This window comes from Vicia villosa, linkage group LG1 (assembly GCF_029867415.1).
Source record: "Vicia villosa cultivar HV-30 ecotype Madison, WI linkage group LG1, Vvil1.0, whole genome shotgun sequence".
Classification (NCBI taxonomy): Eukaryota; Viridiplantae; Streptophyta; class Magnoliopsida; order Fabales; family Fabaceae; genus Vicia; species Vicia villosa.
In genome coordinates this window covers 92,518,130-92,532,744 of record NC_081180.1, presented here as the reverse complement: position 1 = coordinate 92,532,744, position 14,615 = coordinate 92,518,130, and the positions used below count along the sequence as shown (strand labels likewise).

The 14,615-nt window shown below is 30.3% G+C and overlaps 1 long non-coding RNA gene across 4 annotated transcripts; it reads left to right on the top strand.

Annotated features, from left to right (window-relative positions):
• Window positions 1-3,700: 3,700 nt before the first annotated feature.
• LOC131612293 (uncharacterized) lies at window positions 3,701-6,182 on the top strand. 4 transcript variants are annotated; one of them, XR_009287345.1, is made up of 5 exons: window positions 3,701-4,065; window positions 4,602-4,746; window positions 5,057-5,112; window positions 5,287-5,439; window positions 5,965-6,182. It is a non-coding gene; the product is annotated as an uncharacterized LOC131612293 (long non-coding RNA). The 4 variants fall into 4 exon arrangements; XR_009287341.1 differs by lacking the exon at window positions 5,057-5,112; XR_009287339.1 differs by having other exon boundaries at window positions 4,602-5,112.
• The last annotated feature ends 8,433 nt before the right edge of the window (window positions 6,183-14,615 follow it).

Genomic DNA, 14,615 nt, shown 5'->3' with positions numbered 1-14,615 from the left:
ATATATATATATATATATATATATATATATATATATATATATATATATATATATATATATATATATATATATATATATATATATATATATATATATATATATATATATATATAACGGGTAATAATCTTTAAATTTCGATTGAAAAAAATCATAAATTTGTAAATCACCACTGCGTTGATTTTCAATCATTCTTTTTCTTCAAAATTAATGTGTTTTGTTGAGACTCTTTGCCAAAAACGGATCTATGGAAGAGAAAAAGGCATAATATTCTGGTGAGTGAGAATAAGAAAAAATGAATATAATTAGGATCTTGATTGAATAATATCAACGATAAAAAATGACGGTGAAGCTGACTTACAGTGACCATGTAAGAGATGATCAGGTAATGAAAAAATCAATGGATTTTTCTTCAATTTTTTGTTTTAGTTGCTCTGAGAAAAACGCTTTTTTGCTTTGAATTTTCTGAAGTTCTTGTCTATGACAGGTTCTGCAAGTACATATTTTTTCACTGTGGTCGTTATCCTTTTATATACTCCCTTAATCACAGGATATACGAACTAAAATAGACAAAATGAAATTAAATCTATAGAGATTAATTTTAGACTGAACTACAAGGAAAGAAAATTACAAGGAAAAAATATTTTATTCTAAAAATGTTTTTTTTCCCAAAATAAAATAAAACTCAAATTATGTTTAGTTTATTTTATCTCTCATTTTTCATAAACAGTTATGATTTGAAATTGTTTTAAAATCATTTGATAATATATATTTCAAAAAAATAACAATTAGGTTTATTCTAAAAATACATCTTTCCAATGCAAGTTAAATACAATGCTCTCTCTTCCATTTTTTTCATAAATAATAATTAATTGAAATTATTTACAAATTAAAGGGAAAAATGAATTGTATTCAAATATTTTATCCTAAAAATGTTTTTTCCAAAATTAAATAAAAATTTAATTTAGTTTATTTATCTCTCATTTTTCCATAAAAAGTAATTAATTAAATTTCTTAAAAATATTTTGATGAAATTCATTTCAAAAAAAAATTAATTAAGTTTATTCTAAAAATACATCTTTCCAATGCAAGTTAAATACAATGCTCTCCCTCCCATATTTTACATAAATAATAATTAATTGAAATTATTTACAAATTAAATAAAAAATTATTTTATTCAAATATTTTATTCTAAAAAAAATTCTCCAAAATTAAGTTGAATTTAAATTATATTTAATTTATTTTATCTCTCATTTTTTCATAAATAGTAATTAATTGAAATTGTTTTTAAATCTTTTGTTAAAATATATTTCGAAAAAATAATTAATTAAGTTTATTCTAAAAATGCAGCTTTTCATAAACTGCAAGTTAAATACAATGCTTTCTCTCCCATTTTTTCATAAATAATAGCTAATTAAAATTATTTACAAATTAAAGAAAATATTATTTTATTCAAATATTTTATTCTAAAAATGTTTTTTCATAAAAAAATAAAATTCAAATAAAATTTAATTTATTTTCTCTCTCTTTTTTTCATAAACAGTCACTAATTAAAATTGTTCTTAAACAGTTTTTAAAAATATATTTCAAAACAAAATAATTGATTAAGTTTATTCTAAAAATGCATATTTTCCAATGCAACTATTCCTCTTGAAAGCATAGAAGACTACAAGGGTTTGGGTCCATAACTCTAATGGTCACCATGAAAACATATGATTTCAAAGTTGGCATTGGCCCAAGCACATTGTGTATGCTGGATCAGGAATTCTTCACACATATGAATCTATTTGTATACTCATATAGAGGGTGAAAAACACCCTTGAAAATTCTAAAATATCCTCCGCATATACATATTCGAATGCACTTTTTTTCCACATTTTAAGATGTTTCGGATATTCATATTCGAAATGACATTTTTTTCAACGTTTTATTATTTAAACGTTGGAATTAAAAGATCAGAGGTTTTTTCGCATATGCATATTTGAAACCACCTAAAACAAATATTTTGGATATGCCTGTAATACGGTGGGAGAACTGACTTTTTAAAAATGTTACGGATAGCAAGAGTCGCCACCGACTTTTATTTTATCCAATTAGGAAAGACAAAAAGAACAGGAAAGACCTTTGAAAGATTTTGAGTTCGGGGGGTAAGTTATACAAAGGAAAGGTGTAAGCACCCTTTGTATCCATGGTTATTCATGGGCTCTTAATGGCTTAGCTCACTTTGAATTGTTTGAAAAGTTTGAAAAGTGTCGTGTGTGTTTAGAAAAGATTTTTGAATAAGGACTTTAACTTGTAAATAAGTGTAGCCTTTTTGAAAATATTCTTTGAGAAGAAGTGGAAAAAAGTATTTGAAGTTGCATGATGAGTAAGCATTTAAGAGCACCTACCCTAAGTTAAAGTCTTTCTTTCTTGTTCTTTAAGATTTTTGTTTGAAAGGGCTATCCATACCATAAGGAGGGTAGGTAGTCTTTTCATTGGATGTATCGGGTCATCGAGGATTATCGTTCGCCATGAGACTATCCCTACCATAGAGAGGGCAGATAGTCTTTAGGGAAGGATATAATAGTCATTTTAGGCAACTAGTGAGGATACCTTAGCATTCGAAGGGACAATCATCATTTAAACGAGGCAACATCGAGGGGCGAGATCATTTTTGTTTAGGCAACTTCGAAGGGACTTATGATCTTTGATGATGATTATGAACTGAGGGTAACATTTGCTAAGGCATCCTCGTATTCGAGGGACTTGACTATTTTTGATTGAAGGCAGCATAAGAGAGGAAACCTTAGAGGTGCACGTGTGCAGCAATCATCATTATATTATCTTGTAATTAGTGAACTAATTTTTAATTAGCAAGATTGTCACTCCCTATTGTTACTAACCACGCAGTTAAAATATCAGCAAAAAATATAAACCACAGTTATAGTTATAAGGTGCGGAAAGTAAAGGCAGAAAAGTAAATCCTAATTACTATTACATTTAAAATGAATGAGCGACCTATACACCTTCAAGAATTTTAAATGACAGAAAATTAAATAATTGAATAAAACGCAAAAAATTAACATCCAAACACATTGTCCAAACATTTTTTAACATCCAAACACTACCATTGAATTGCAATAACATCAACATACACATTGTCCTACATTTTAACAAACATAATAACGAGTTTGAGGATGAGTTAATGAGTAGAGAAAACTTACACAATTTTTTTGATCTTTGAGGATAAGTTGGAACGAATGAAAATGTTTCTATGGAACTTTTGGAGCTTGAGAATCTTCAAGTCCACAAATTTTTTAAATCAAATATTCACTACTACATTTTTGGCATATAATAGCGCATAATTAATAGCGCTTTTTAATAAAGGGCTATTAAAATTCTTACACAAAGACCTATAATATCGCTTTTTACGCGGGCGCTATTATATAGTGGGACATATAATAGCACTTTCTTATAAACGCTATTATGGATTACTTACAAAAATGAAAACGAAAATGATCGAAAGACTCAATAGCGCTCTTTGGGTAAACGATATTACAAAGACGCCCCTTTGTTAGCACTTTCTATAAAGCGCTATCATAGATTTTTCTATCAAATAAAAAAAAGACGTGGAAAAATACTCTGAACATGGAAAATAAACACACTTATAAATAAATAAAAACACTTACCACTTTATTTTAAAAATAAATAAAAACAAAACTCCAACCACACGAGCTCCGTGACTTTCTCATGGCACTTACCCTCAGCTTTACCGATTCACCTTCTTCTTCATTCGTCTTCCCTCACCTTCTTTTACCCCTAAACTCAAAAACCCTCTTCTTGCCTATTGTTATCTCCTTCGATCTCAAAAGCCACGTTCTCTCTATCAAACCCAATCACGTTCACAATCTTATAAACCCTAAAAAAATAATTGATTGAACCCAGAAATCTATTAAAACTCTATAAATCGATTGAACCGATAACTTAGAATTCGATTTATTTGTTTCCAAAAATCGATTGAAACCCAAAAACCATCTTCCATCTTTAACAATACTTTGTGTGTCAAAGATTTCGATTCACGTTAAAGTAAGCTTTACAACTATTATCTTCTTCTTTACAAGTACAATCATCTTCATATTGAACTTTAATTGTTTTTTAATTTGGTTTTTATGATTTAGGGTAAATCTTATTTTTGTTGTCTGTTAAAATAGTTTTCCCTGGATGAAAAAAAAACGTATTACAGATGAGTGAAACATGCTTAGTGCTTAGTAGTTAGTATAAGGATTTAGAGAAGTAAATCTTAATTCCTGGGGTTTAGTTGATTAGAAACCTCTGTTCTTTGGAATGGAAAAAACTCTTGCAGTTATTTCTCTAGAAATAATATTAATGAGTTTGTAAAAGGATTCTCTTATACAAATATGAAGCATTTGTGATCTGTTATTCTTAGAAATTATTTGGATAAACCACTGATCATATGACTTGCTACATTGTGTAGTATTTTTTGTTAAGAGATGTTTAAATTTTCTAACACAGTTCTTACTTTGTTAATAAATAGTGTAAAATATTAATCAAGCTTCAAGAATGATTAACTTAGAAATTTCTTTGTTGTGTGACTTTGGTAGCATCTACACTTATACTGAAGAAAGCAGGATGGATGGTAGTCAAAAGGTTTGAAAAAATGGCCACGGTCGCGTTTTGGTCCCGTAAAGGTTTTCAAGATTTTTCAATCGGTACAGGTGTTGCAGCATTGATTGCAGTCGATATGATGTGAGTTAACTTCAAATTGTTCTTTAACATAGAAATGGTGAATACCGTTGTGTCGTTGTTGGTTTTCAAGGCTGCGGACCGTTTTTTAAAACCTAGTCATCTTACCAATCCTTCTCCCATTGTTGCTTCTTTTCATCAGTGACATTCTAGTGCTCAAGGTTTTCTTCTGACCTTTGCTTAGGTCAAAATTGTGATGTAGTTTTGTCACTTTTATTATGATGAATTGCACAATAGAGGCAGGAATCATCAAATAAGAAGTTTAGGAACATGGATGAGTACCACTTTTCTGATCTTTAATGATTTAATATAGTTTGCTCAAGGTGTAGAACAAGCAGTGTGAAAAGCAACAATACCTCAAAAATTAAGGTGCCCACAATTATGTTGGATTTCATATCAGAAAATCAATATTGCTGTTGATTATAGGTTAATTCTATGAAATGTTTTATATATTATGGGGGTCTAACCTAGGCTTCATGGGGCCTTTTTTTGTAATGTTTATCCACATTATATTTCTCATTCTTTTCTTGTTCGATTTTCTAGGGACATTTGACTAGAGTGGGTTGATTATGGCGTTGATGCGTACTCTGATGCTTGTCTCGAATCTAGCCCCTGTGTGGTTCCGTGTGCAAAATTTGGCGGCTTCACCAATATAAGATCATTGTACCTCTTTCTCCTAAAATCAAGCATGAGGAGGTATTTATCTTAACTATTTGCTGACCATTCTTGTGATTTTGTTGGATCCTAAATATCATTTCCCAATTTTTACAGAACTACTAGTTTGAGTTTAATGAAATGTGTTTATTGAAGTATTGCTTGATTACTTATCTTGTTTCATATGTTGATGTGTTGAATTGTTGTGCATTCTAAGATGTCATAGCTACATGAAAGATATTGGAATTGACATCAACAGTACAAGTATATGATCTAGTAATATTGTACCAGCCATGTGAAAATTTTGTTACTTCCTAAATATATGATCTAGTAATAATGTACCAGCTAGCGTTTTTTTATAATGCACACTAGTGTTGAGCTTTTCTTTGATGAGTTTGAAGCTAGCGATGCAAACATAAAGCAACTTTTCAACCATTGTAATACAATTATGCGGTCTGATAAAACAAATGTAATCTCTTTTCTCTTTAACTTGTTAATATTCTATGAGATTTTTCCTTATAAATTATCCAATGAAAATTCTATTAATTTATTAAAATATTATTACAGGCATCTCAAATATTCACTTATGCAAATCAAGCTGGACTATATATGCTTGAAACTACTCTAGCTGTCCTTCAAAATATAAAGCTCTAGATGAAGCTTCCAGGAAGATTCTTTTCTCTAAATTCTCTAAGATGATGCAACATGTAACTAAATTGCTTGTTACTGGAATACTATTCTTTTATTATTTTAAAGCTAATGCATTTTTAACAAGGATCAAAATGTCAAGGTATAATTAATATTTGCTAGTTGTTGCATACTTCTCATATTCATTTTTATGATTTATTTTTTAAACATTTTATGCATCTTAAATAACGTGTTATGACAAATTTAGTTTTATTAGGATTATGTGTACGTGCAAGCATATATATATATATATATATATATATATATATATATATATATATATATATATATATATATATATATATATATATATTTGTTTGTTTGTTTTAGATTTTCTTAATTATTTACATTTTTGAGAAAAATAGAATAGTTTTAGATGTAGTACAGATTTAAAAAATCTCCTACTATGATTTTGTTGGAAAAAAATTAAAAGGATCTCAAATAGCAGTTTCAAATAATGGATATTAAATAGAAGGCTCTAGGATAGCGTTTTTTAAGGAATTGCTATTAAATAACCAAACACTAACTATGATAGCGCTATGAGGAAGGTGCTAATAAAGCTTGCACTTTAATAGCGCTTTTAAAGTGCTATTATAGGTAGCAGACATATAATAGCAGCGGATTTAATACCACTTTTAAGCGCTATTAAATGCTCAAAAAAGTGCTATTAAAAATGCATTTTGGCGTAGTGATTATAAAAATTATTACTAGTTTATTTTAATTTTTTTAAAGTAATCATTCATTACGAAAAGCATTACCTTTTGCATTGACAAATGTTTTTTTGCCATATTAGTGTTGACTTAAATTTTGGATGGCACGTAAGAAAAGTTTAGATTAGATGTCTTTAGGGACTCTCAAATACAAAATGAAACAAATAAAAGTTGAAAAGTTTGAGAAGTCAAAACTGCATTTAGGTCTATTATTTTTATACTTTTCAAGTAAAAATAACTATAATAGTATAATATTATAATTATTTTTTAAATAAGAAAATCTTACATAAGTCATTGATGTGTCTTTTTAACATTAAAAGGACAATGGTGTTTTTTAGATGGAAAAAGTAGAACAAAAATAGGTTTTTTTTTTTGTCAATTAGCATAGTGGCTAGAATTCAAAATGGAACAAATGTTAGGGGTTAAGACAAAACAATTGAAATATGGGGACCAAAATCAAATAGTTGAGAAATTTGAGAAGTCAAAACTGCATTTAAGTCTATTATTTTTATACTTTTCAAGTAAAAATAACTATAATAGTATAATATTATAATTATTTTTTAAATAAGAAAATCTTACATAAGTCATTGATGTGTCTTTTTAACATTAAAAGGACAATGGTGTTTTTTAGATGGAAAAAGTAGAACAAAAATAGTTTTTTTTTTGTCAATTAGCATAGTGGCTAGAATACCCTTTAGAGGTGAACTAAAGAGTTTGAACTTCTTAAAATTTATTGTCATCCTCGTTGGTATAGAATATCCTGCAGAAGGACTTCTCAAACATTCTCTGTCATCAAGCCTCAGTGGTAAAGAAGGGCCAAGAGAGCTCGAACAACCACCATAACATTCCTTCCGATACCAAATTACAGACCTGAATTTGAGGTTGATAGAGCCATGAGATTAGCCAATGATGATATTGGTTTTCTTAGAAACTTGTTTGTCAAGGTAGATATATGATTCAATTCATCCTTTAGACGAGCAATTTTAATTCTAATTTAGTGCTCTCCAAGCAAAATTTGATTGGAAATTGCTGGTCCATAACAGTTGTTACATGTCAGATTTACCATTGCGTCTTTTGACATATTATTCTCCTCTCTTAACTTGACATTTTTCAGCCTAAGCATTTTGTTCTCATGTCTTTCCAGTAGAGTCTAATTCAAGAAAGAAAGAAAGAGAAAAGTTAATTGTAACAACATCTCTATATCTAATGATTAATGTGAAAAAACTAAGGTGTTCAACAGAGTTTTAAATAATTGTCAAAATTTAAGAAAAATTTAATTTACAATTTAGATCACATTTAAAGACTTTCAATGATAAATTAAAAACTAACGGTGTTTATAAGTCACCTTCATTTAGGTTCGGCGATTTTGAAACCATAACTTAACTTGTTTATTTTTCAAGGCAAGCCTCTTATAACTAAGATCCAATATTTGTTTTTCATCAGGATGAGGACACCCTCTGAAGAATCTAAAAAATCAATAAAAAGATTAACAAAGTAAATTAATCACATAGAACCACATTAGTTCAAAGTTCAAACATAAAAAGGAAGAAAAATACTATACACTAAATACTTACACCAAACACTATTTACCGTATTTATTTTTAAAATTATGTTTATAACACAAATATAAATTTTGCATCAACCAATTTTATAATTGGTTTAACCACAAAAATATATGTTATTAGCCACATATTTTACTTATGATTCATTAACTAAATTTATTACTTTATTAACCAATAAATTACCTAAGAGTATAAATATTTTTTTTATAAATAGTATTATTTTATTTGAAAAAATTGTTCGCAGTATAAATTGTTTGAGTATAACATATATTTTTCTCTGGTTAATATAATAATAATAATAGCATCCCACTGAAAAGGATTTGTTTTTTTATTAATGCAAACCATACCTTTCAAGCTCTTGAATTTGATTAGGAGTGTGTTTTTTATATCTCTTCTTCCTCTCGTGCCGATCATAGCCACCATCTTTTTTATCACAAAATATTCCTTCAAGTTCAATTATACTAGTATCTAAACCATCACCCGTAAGACCGATCTCTCCTTGACCCTCCATGTTTCTTTGCTGTAGAAAACCGTCTCATCAGCAACATCTGTTGCTCTAAAATCTAGATCAGAAAGAACCAAGTCATAAAAGAACAAAGCCTTCCAAGCTGAAGACATAGAAGATTCTGAATATGAAGTTTCTGATGATAAAAATGAATTGTCACTTCTATCTAGAAGAGTCAAGCAACTTTGGAAGAAAGTTGCTTGATAAGTTTGCTTCCAGTTTAGAAATCAAAATTTGTTATTCAGATAAGCTTTTGCATTCAACTTTGAAGACAAGTTTCAGACTATGATACTCTTGGAATATTCACTACTTCATATCAAAAGTAAATCATTAAGAAGGACATATCATAAACTTGCACAAGAAGATAAATGGTACAACAGTACATTACACACTCCAATATTGTGAGGATATATGTACGACCAAAGGAATTGTGTGCTTTTTGTCTCCCACGATATACATATAGCTATTATGTCAGCTGGCGTGGAAAGTGACGTTTTTTCCTTCTCAACGGTCTACTTTTGGGGGCTATATATAAAAAGCACTACTCCATTGAAGAAAATAGGCTCAACTACTGAACATATAATATACATCAACGTGAAAGAGAAACCAAGAAAAAGAAACTTGAGAGATGCTATTCAAAATACTCACATAGAAAAAGATTTACTTCAAAGAGAACCTCAAACACAAAGAGTTATTGCTCATTATTTGTGTAATTTTTTGCTCTTAAATCTTCTTCATTTGCTTATCTTGAAGCACTATCATAAACACTTCTATTGTAAATCTTTTGAGATTTATTTTCCTCAAGTAACTAGGTGTTAGTCTGTATACTTGAGAGGGTTACGGTATCTTTCTAGACTCTTAGACGTTTGTTTGTAATCTTTCAAGATTAGTGGATTAAGTCCGTTTTGAAGGTGAAATCACATTGGCGGGTGGACAAGATTAGCCTTGTTTAAGGTGAATTTGTATAAACTGAAAGTTTCATTTTTCTTCTTAGCTCGTCTATCTTGTTTGTTTGAGTGAACACTGTTTCTAAAAGAAAATGTTTTTGAAAACCCAATTCAAACACCCTTTCTTGTGTTTTTCTCAACCTTCAATTGGTATCAGAGCTCCGACTATATTATTGCTTCTTCAATCAAACACTTAACCATGTAAAGAGATCTAGTGTGAGAAAAATCTTCAATGGCTGCTGCTAACACAAACAAAAGAGATAGTTACAATGTTAAACCCCCTCTCTTTGAGTAAGAAAAATTTGACTACTGGAGGGGTAGACTAGAAAGCTTCTTTCTAGGCTATGATATAGATCTTTGGGACATTGTCACAAATAATTATGAGGCACATGTTTCTGTAATGGGTATTCCCATTCCCATAAATAGAATGAACGGTGAACAGAAATGTGAGTTCAAGAATCATCACAAAGCCATAACCAATATTCTCAACACTATATCTTACAATGAATATGAGAAATTACTAATAGAGATATAACAAAGGATATTATTGATTTGTTAAGAATGACACATGAAGGCAATGCTCAGGTCAAGGAAACTAAGGCTCTGGCCTTAATCAAGAAATATGAGGCTTTCAAGATGGGAGAAGAAGAAACTGTTGAGTCTATTTTCTCAAGGTTTCAAACCATGGTAGCAAGACTTAAGGTTATGGACAAAGGTTACTCTACAGGTGATCATGTTAAGAGTGTAACACCCTTCTAAACCCCGCAGAAATTAATAAAATAATCAGAGTAAAACATTTAAACAAGGGTGCCACAATTAAATAAAACAATTTAACCAATTATAATTTGAAGTCATGCTTCATTAGGAAACGATTTACCAAAACATAATCATGTTCGTCACAGCGGAATAAGAAAACATCGCCAATACAACCAATGGAAATATAATCCAACACCAAATAAAATAGAGTAATCTCATAAAACTCTAAAACTATCGTTCCCCAGTGTTACAAGGTCAGAGCATGACCGACATGACCCAAAATAACGGATAAACTCTACGAGTCATCCTCACCGAGCACTAATGGCGCTATTCCTCTTTGCTTCCACTCTCATAATTTCCTCTTTTCCTTATTTCCTTTATTTTATGAAAATAACATAACTTAGTAAAAGGCCCACTAATTAACACCTCCCCTTTACTAATTGTCACACTGGCCCAATTACCTTATTCTCATAATTTTCTCAATTAAATCACGAGATTCCAAAAATTCCAATTAAATCTAATTAAATAGTTTAAACTGTAATTAAATTAAATAATGGAAAATATGGGGTGTTACAAAGTGGATTATCAGAAGTCTGCCCAAAAGATGGAGACCCATGGTTACTACGCTGAAGTTATCTAAGGATCTGAACAACATAACTCTTGAGGAGTTGGTTAGCTCTCTCAAGAGTCATGAAATAGATCTTGAAGAAGATGAGCCCCAGAAAAGAGGCAAATCCGTTGCTCTAAAATCTATATAAAAAAGAACCAAGACATAAAAGAACAAAGCCTTCCAAGCTGAAGACGTGTAAGATTTTGACTATGAAGTTTTTGATGATGAAAATGAATTGTCACTTCTATCTAGAAGAGTCAAGCAACTTTGGAAGAAAAGACAAAACAACTTCCAAGGATCCAGAAACAGAGGAGATCGTCCAAAGCTCAAGAAAGAAAGCACCGGAAAAGAAAGATTCAGAAAAGGAAGTTTCAATGGCAAGAAGAAAGGTCTCGTGGCAACATGGTATAACTCTGACTCTGAAGATCATAATCTGATTTTGACGAGGAGCATGCCAACGTAGCATTCATGGCTACCACGTCAGAAGGATACACAGCAGAAATTGAGACTGACTCAAAACAGGTATTCTCTGAAATTTCTCGTGCTCAATTAGAATTATGTATGTCTGAATCTCTGAATAGGTATCATAAACTTCAACGAAAATTTAGGAACCTTCTGAAAGTTCATGAATATGAAATTGAAGAATATGATAAGTTAGAGAAAGAAGTTTCTGAACAAAAAGGAAATACTTTTATTTTAGAAAAAGAAAACATTTTTTTTATCAAAAAATATTTAGAACTTGAAGAAACTCTTTCTAAACTTCCGTCATCTTTTGAAACTATCTTATATAAATATGATAAGGCATTTCATAAATTCTTAAACAACAATGTAGACAGAAGCAAAATAGCTTCCATGATCTATGATGTTAGTCATAATGGAAAGAGAGGAATGAGTTATGTTTTTGATGATGATGATCTGATTTCACTTCCAGAAAACCAACCCTTATCTCCCCTTTCTTATTATTACACACCAGCATAAACACAAAATTTTAATGTTACACGAAAATCCAAGTTAATCAAAAACTCAGGGAAAACTAATTCAAAAGATTATGGGTACCAAATGATAAAATAGTGTATGTTGCAAATATCTTATGTAGCAGAGTGAAAACACCAGTCATGGTACCTGGACTCTGAATGCTTGCACCACATGACGAGAAGAAAACATATGTTCTAAAACCTAACACATAGATATGTTGGGTACATATGTTTTGGAGGAAACTAGAAAGGAAGAATTAAAGGATCTGGAACAATTGGTAATGGATCTCTTCCTTCTATATCTAATGTACTTTTATGTTGAGAGATTAATGCATAATTTGTTATCCATAAGTCAATTAAGTGATCATGGTTATGAAAATATTTTTAATCAAAAAATGTGTAAGACGGTTATTCAGAAAGATGGTATAGTTCTCTTCACTGGAAAGAGGATTTTTTTTATAAAATAAAGCTTTCAAGATGTAAAATTCTTAATGTTTGTAAACGAAGAGTAATGGGTGTGGCATAGACACTTTCGGTCATATTAGCATGAGAAGGATATCTCTGCTGAATAAAATTGAGTTAATCAAAGGCTTACCTAAGCTAAAGTTTACTTCATATGCTCTTTGTGAAGTATGTCAGGAAGGGAAGTTTTCTATAACTTCTTTCAAAACTAAAAACGTTATTTTTACCTCCAGATCTTTGGAACTTCTACACATTGAATGTTTGGTTCGATTAAAACTGCATCAGTCAATGGTAAAAAGTATGGACTTGTCATAGTAGAAGAATATATTCATTGGACATGAGTAAAGTTTCTAAGGCACAAGGATGAGTCACATTTTAAATTTACTAGTTTATGTTCTAAAGTGAAAAATGAATTTGATTAATTCTAAGATCATTATAGTCAAAAGTGATCATGGTGGCGAGTTTGAAAGTAAACAATTTGAGCAGTTATTTGATTCTAATGGCATATCGCATGATTTCTCCTGTCCTAGAACTCCACAACAAAATGGAGTTGTAGAAAGGAAGAATATGACATTGCAAGAAATGGCCAGAACCATGATCAATGAAACTAATGTGGCTAAGCACTTCTGGGCAGAAGCTGTGAATATAACATGTTATATTCAGAATTGAATCTCCATAAGACCTATTTTGGAAAATACTCCTTATGAATTGTGTAATGGATGAAAATCCAACATTTCTTATTTCCATCCTTTTGGATGCTCTTGTTTTATTTTGAACACTTAAGAGTATCTGAACAAGTTTGATTATAAAAAACATAAATGTATTATCTATTATGTTGGGATACTCAGAAAGCTCTAAGGACTATAGAATATACAATACAGAAATACATATTGTGGAGGAATCAATTCATGTTAGATTCGGTGATATACTTGACTTAGAAAAGTCAAAGCTGTTTGAGAACTTTGCAGATATACGAATAACACTTGCAGGTTCTGGAGAAAAGGCTAAAGATTTTGAAGACAAAGATTATGATAAAAAGGATGATACATCAGAAGTATCTGAACATGCATTAGTCCAGAAAAAGGAAAAGGCAAAGACAAACCATATCTAAAGATTTGATTCTGGGAGATAAAGGTGAACCTGTAACATCCCGATTTTTATTAATATTTTTATTAATTATATTAGTAATTATATTATTTGGTGTTTTTAATAATTACTTATTTATTTAGTTATTATGTGATATAATAATTATTTAAGTATTTAATTATGTGAGTGTTTGTGTTGTTTGACTTAATTGAGTTATTAGAGAGATATAACTAAATGGGCCTAAGTGATAGAAACATAATGGATGGATTGGTGGGTTAAGCCCAATTGACATAAATGAGATAGTAAGAGAAGGTTAGGGTTTTAGAGGTTACTATTTTCATTTGGGGGAAAAGATAGGAAGAAGAGAAAAGAGGCAAAAGGGAAGAGAACAATGGTGGAAGAGAAAAGCTAGAAGAAACCTCATTTTCGCAGCAAGTTTCAGCATTGAGTCACCTTAGCAAAACGGATGTATCTCTCAATCCAACCGTTGGATCGTCGCGTGGTTTTGACACAACGTTCCTGACTCATAGAGGTAAGTTCTGACCGGAGCGATTTTGATTTTGAGGATTTTAAGTTCGTCTGATAAGCTGATTTCCGAACTGGTTTTTAGGTGTGTCTCCAAATTATGTTTGAAGGATTCATTTTGGAGAAAAGCTTAGAGCTATGGTGAAAGAGTTCATATTTGCCAAGGTAAGGGTGGGGTTCTTTCATGCTAAAGGGTTGTATGATAGTATGTTATAGTGGGTTTAATTCTATACTTTGATATCCATGTTCTTCTATGTTGCAATTTTGGGTATTTGATGATTGTTGGAATGTGATGATATAAATGTGATAAGTTGTGTGCAATTGATAATCTATGTGTATTAGATTGTTATGTTTGTTGTGAGTAAACCATTGATAGTGAAATAATGAGTTTTAT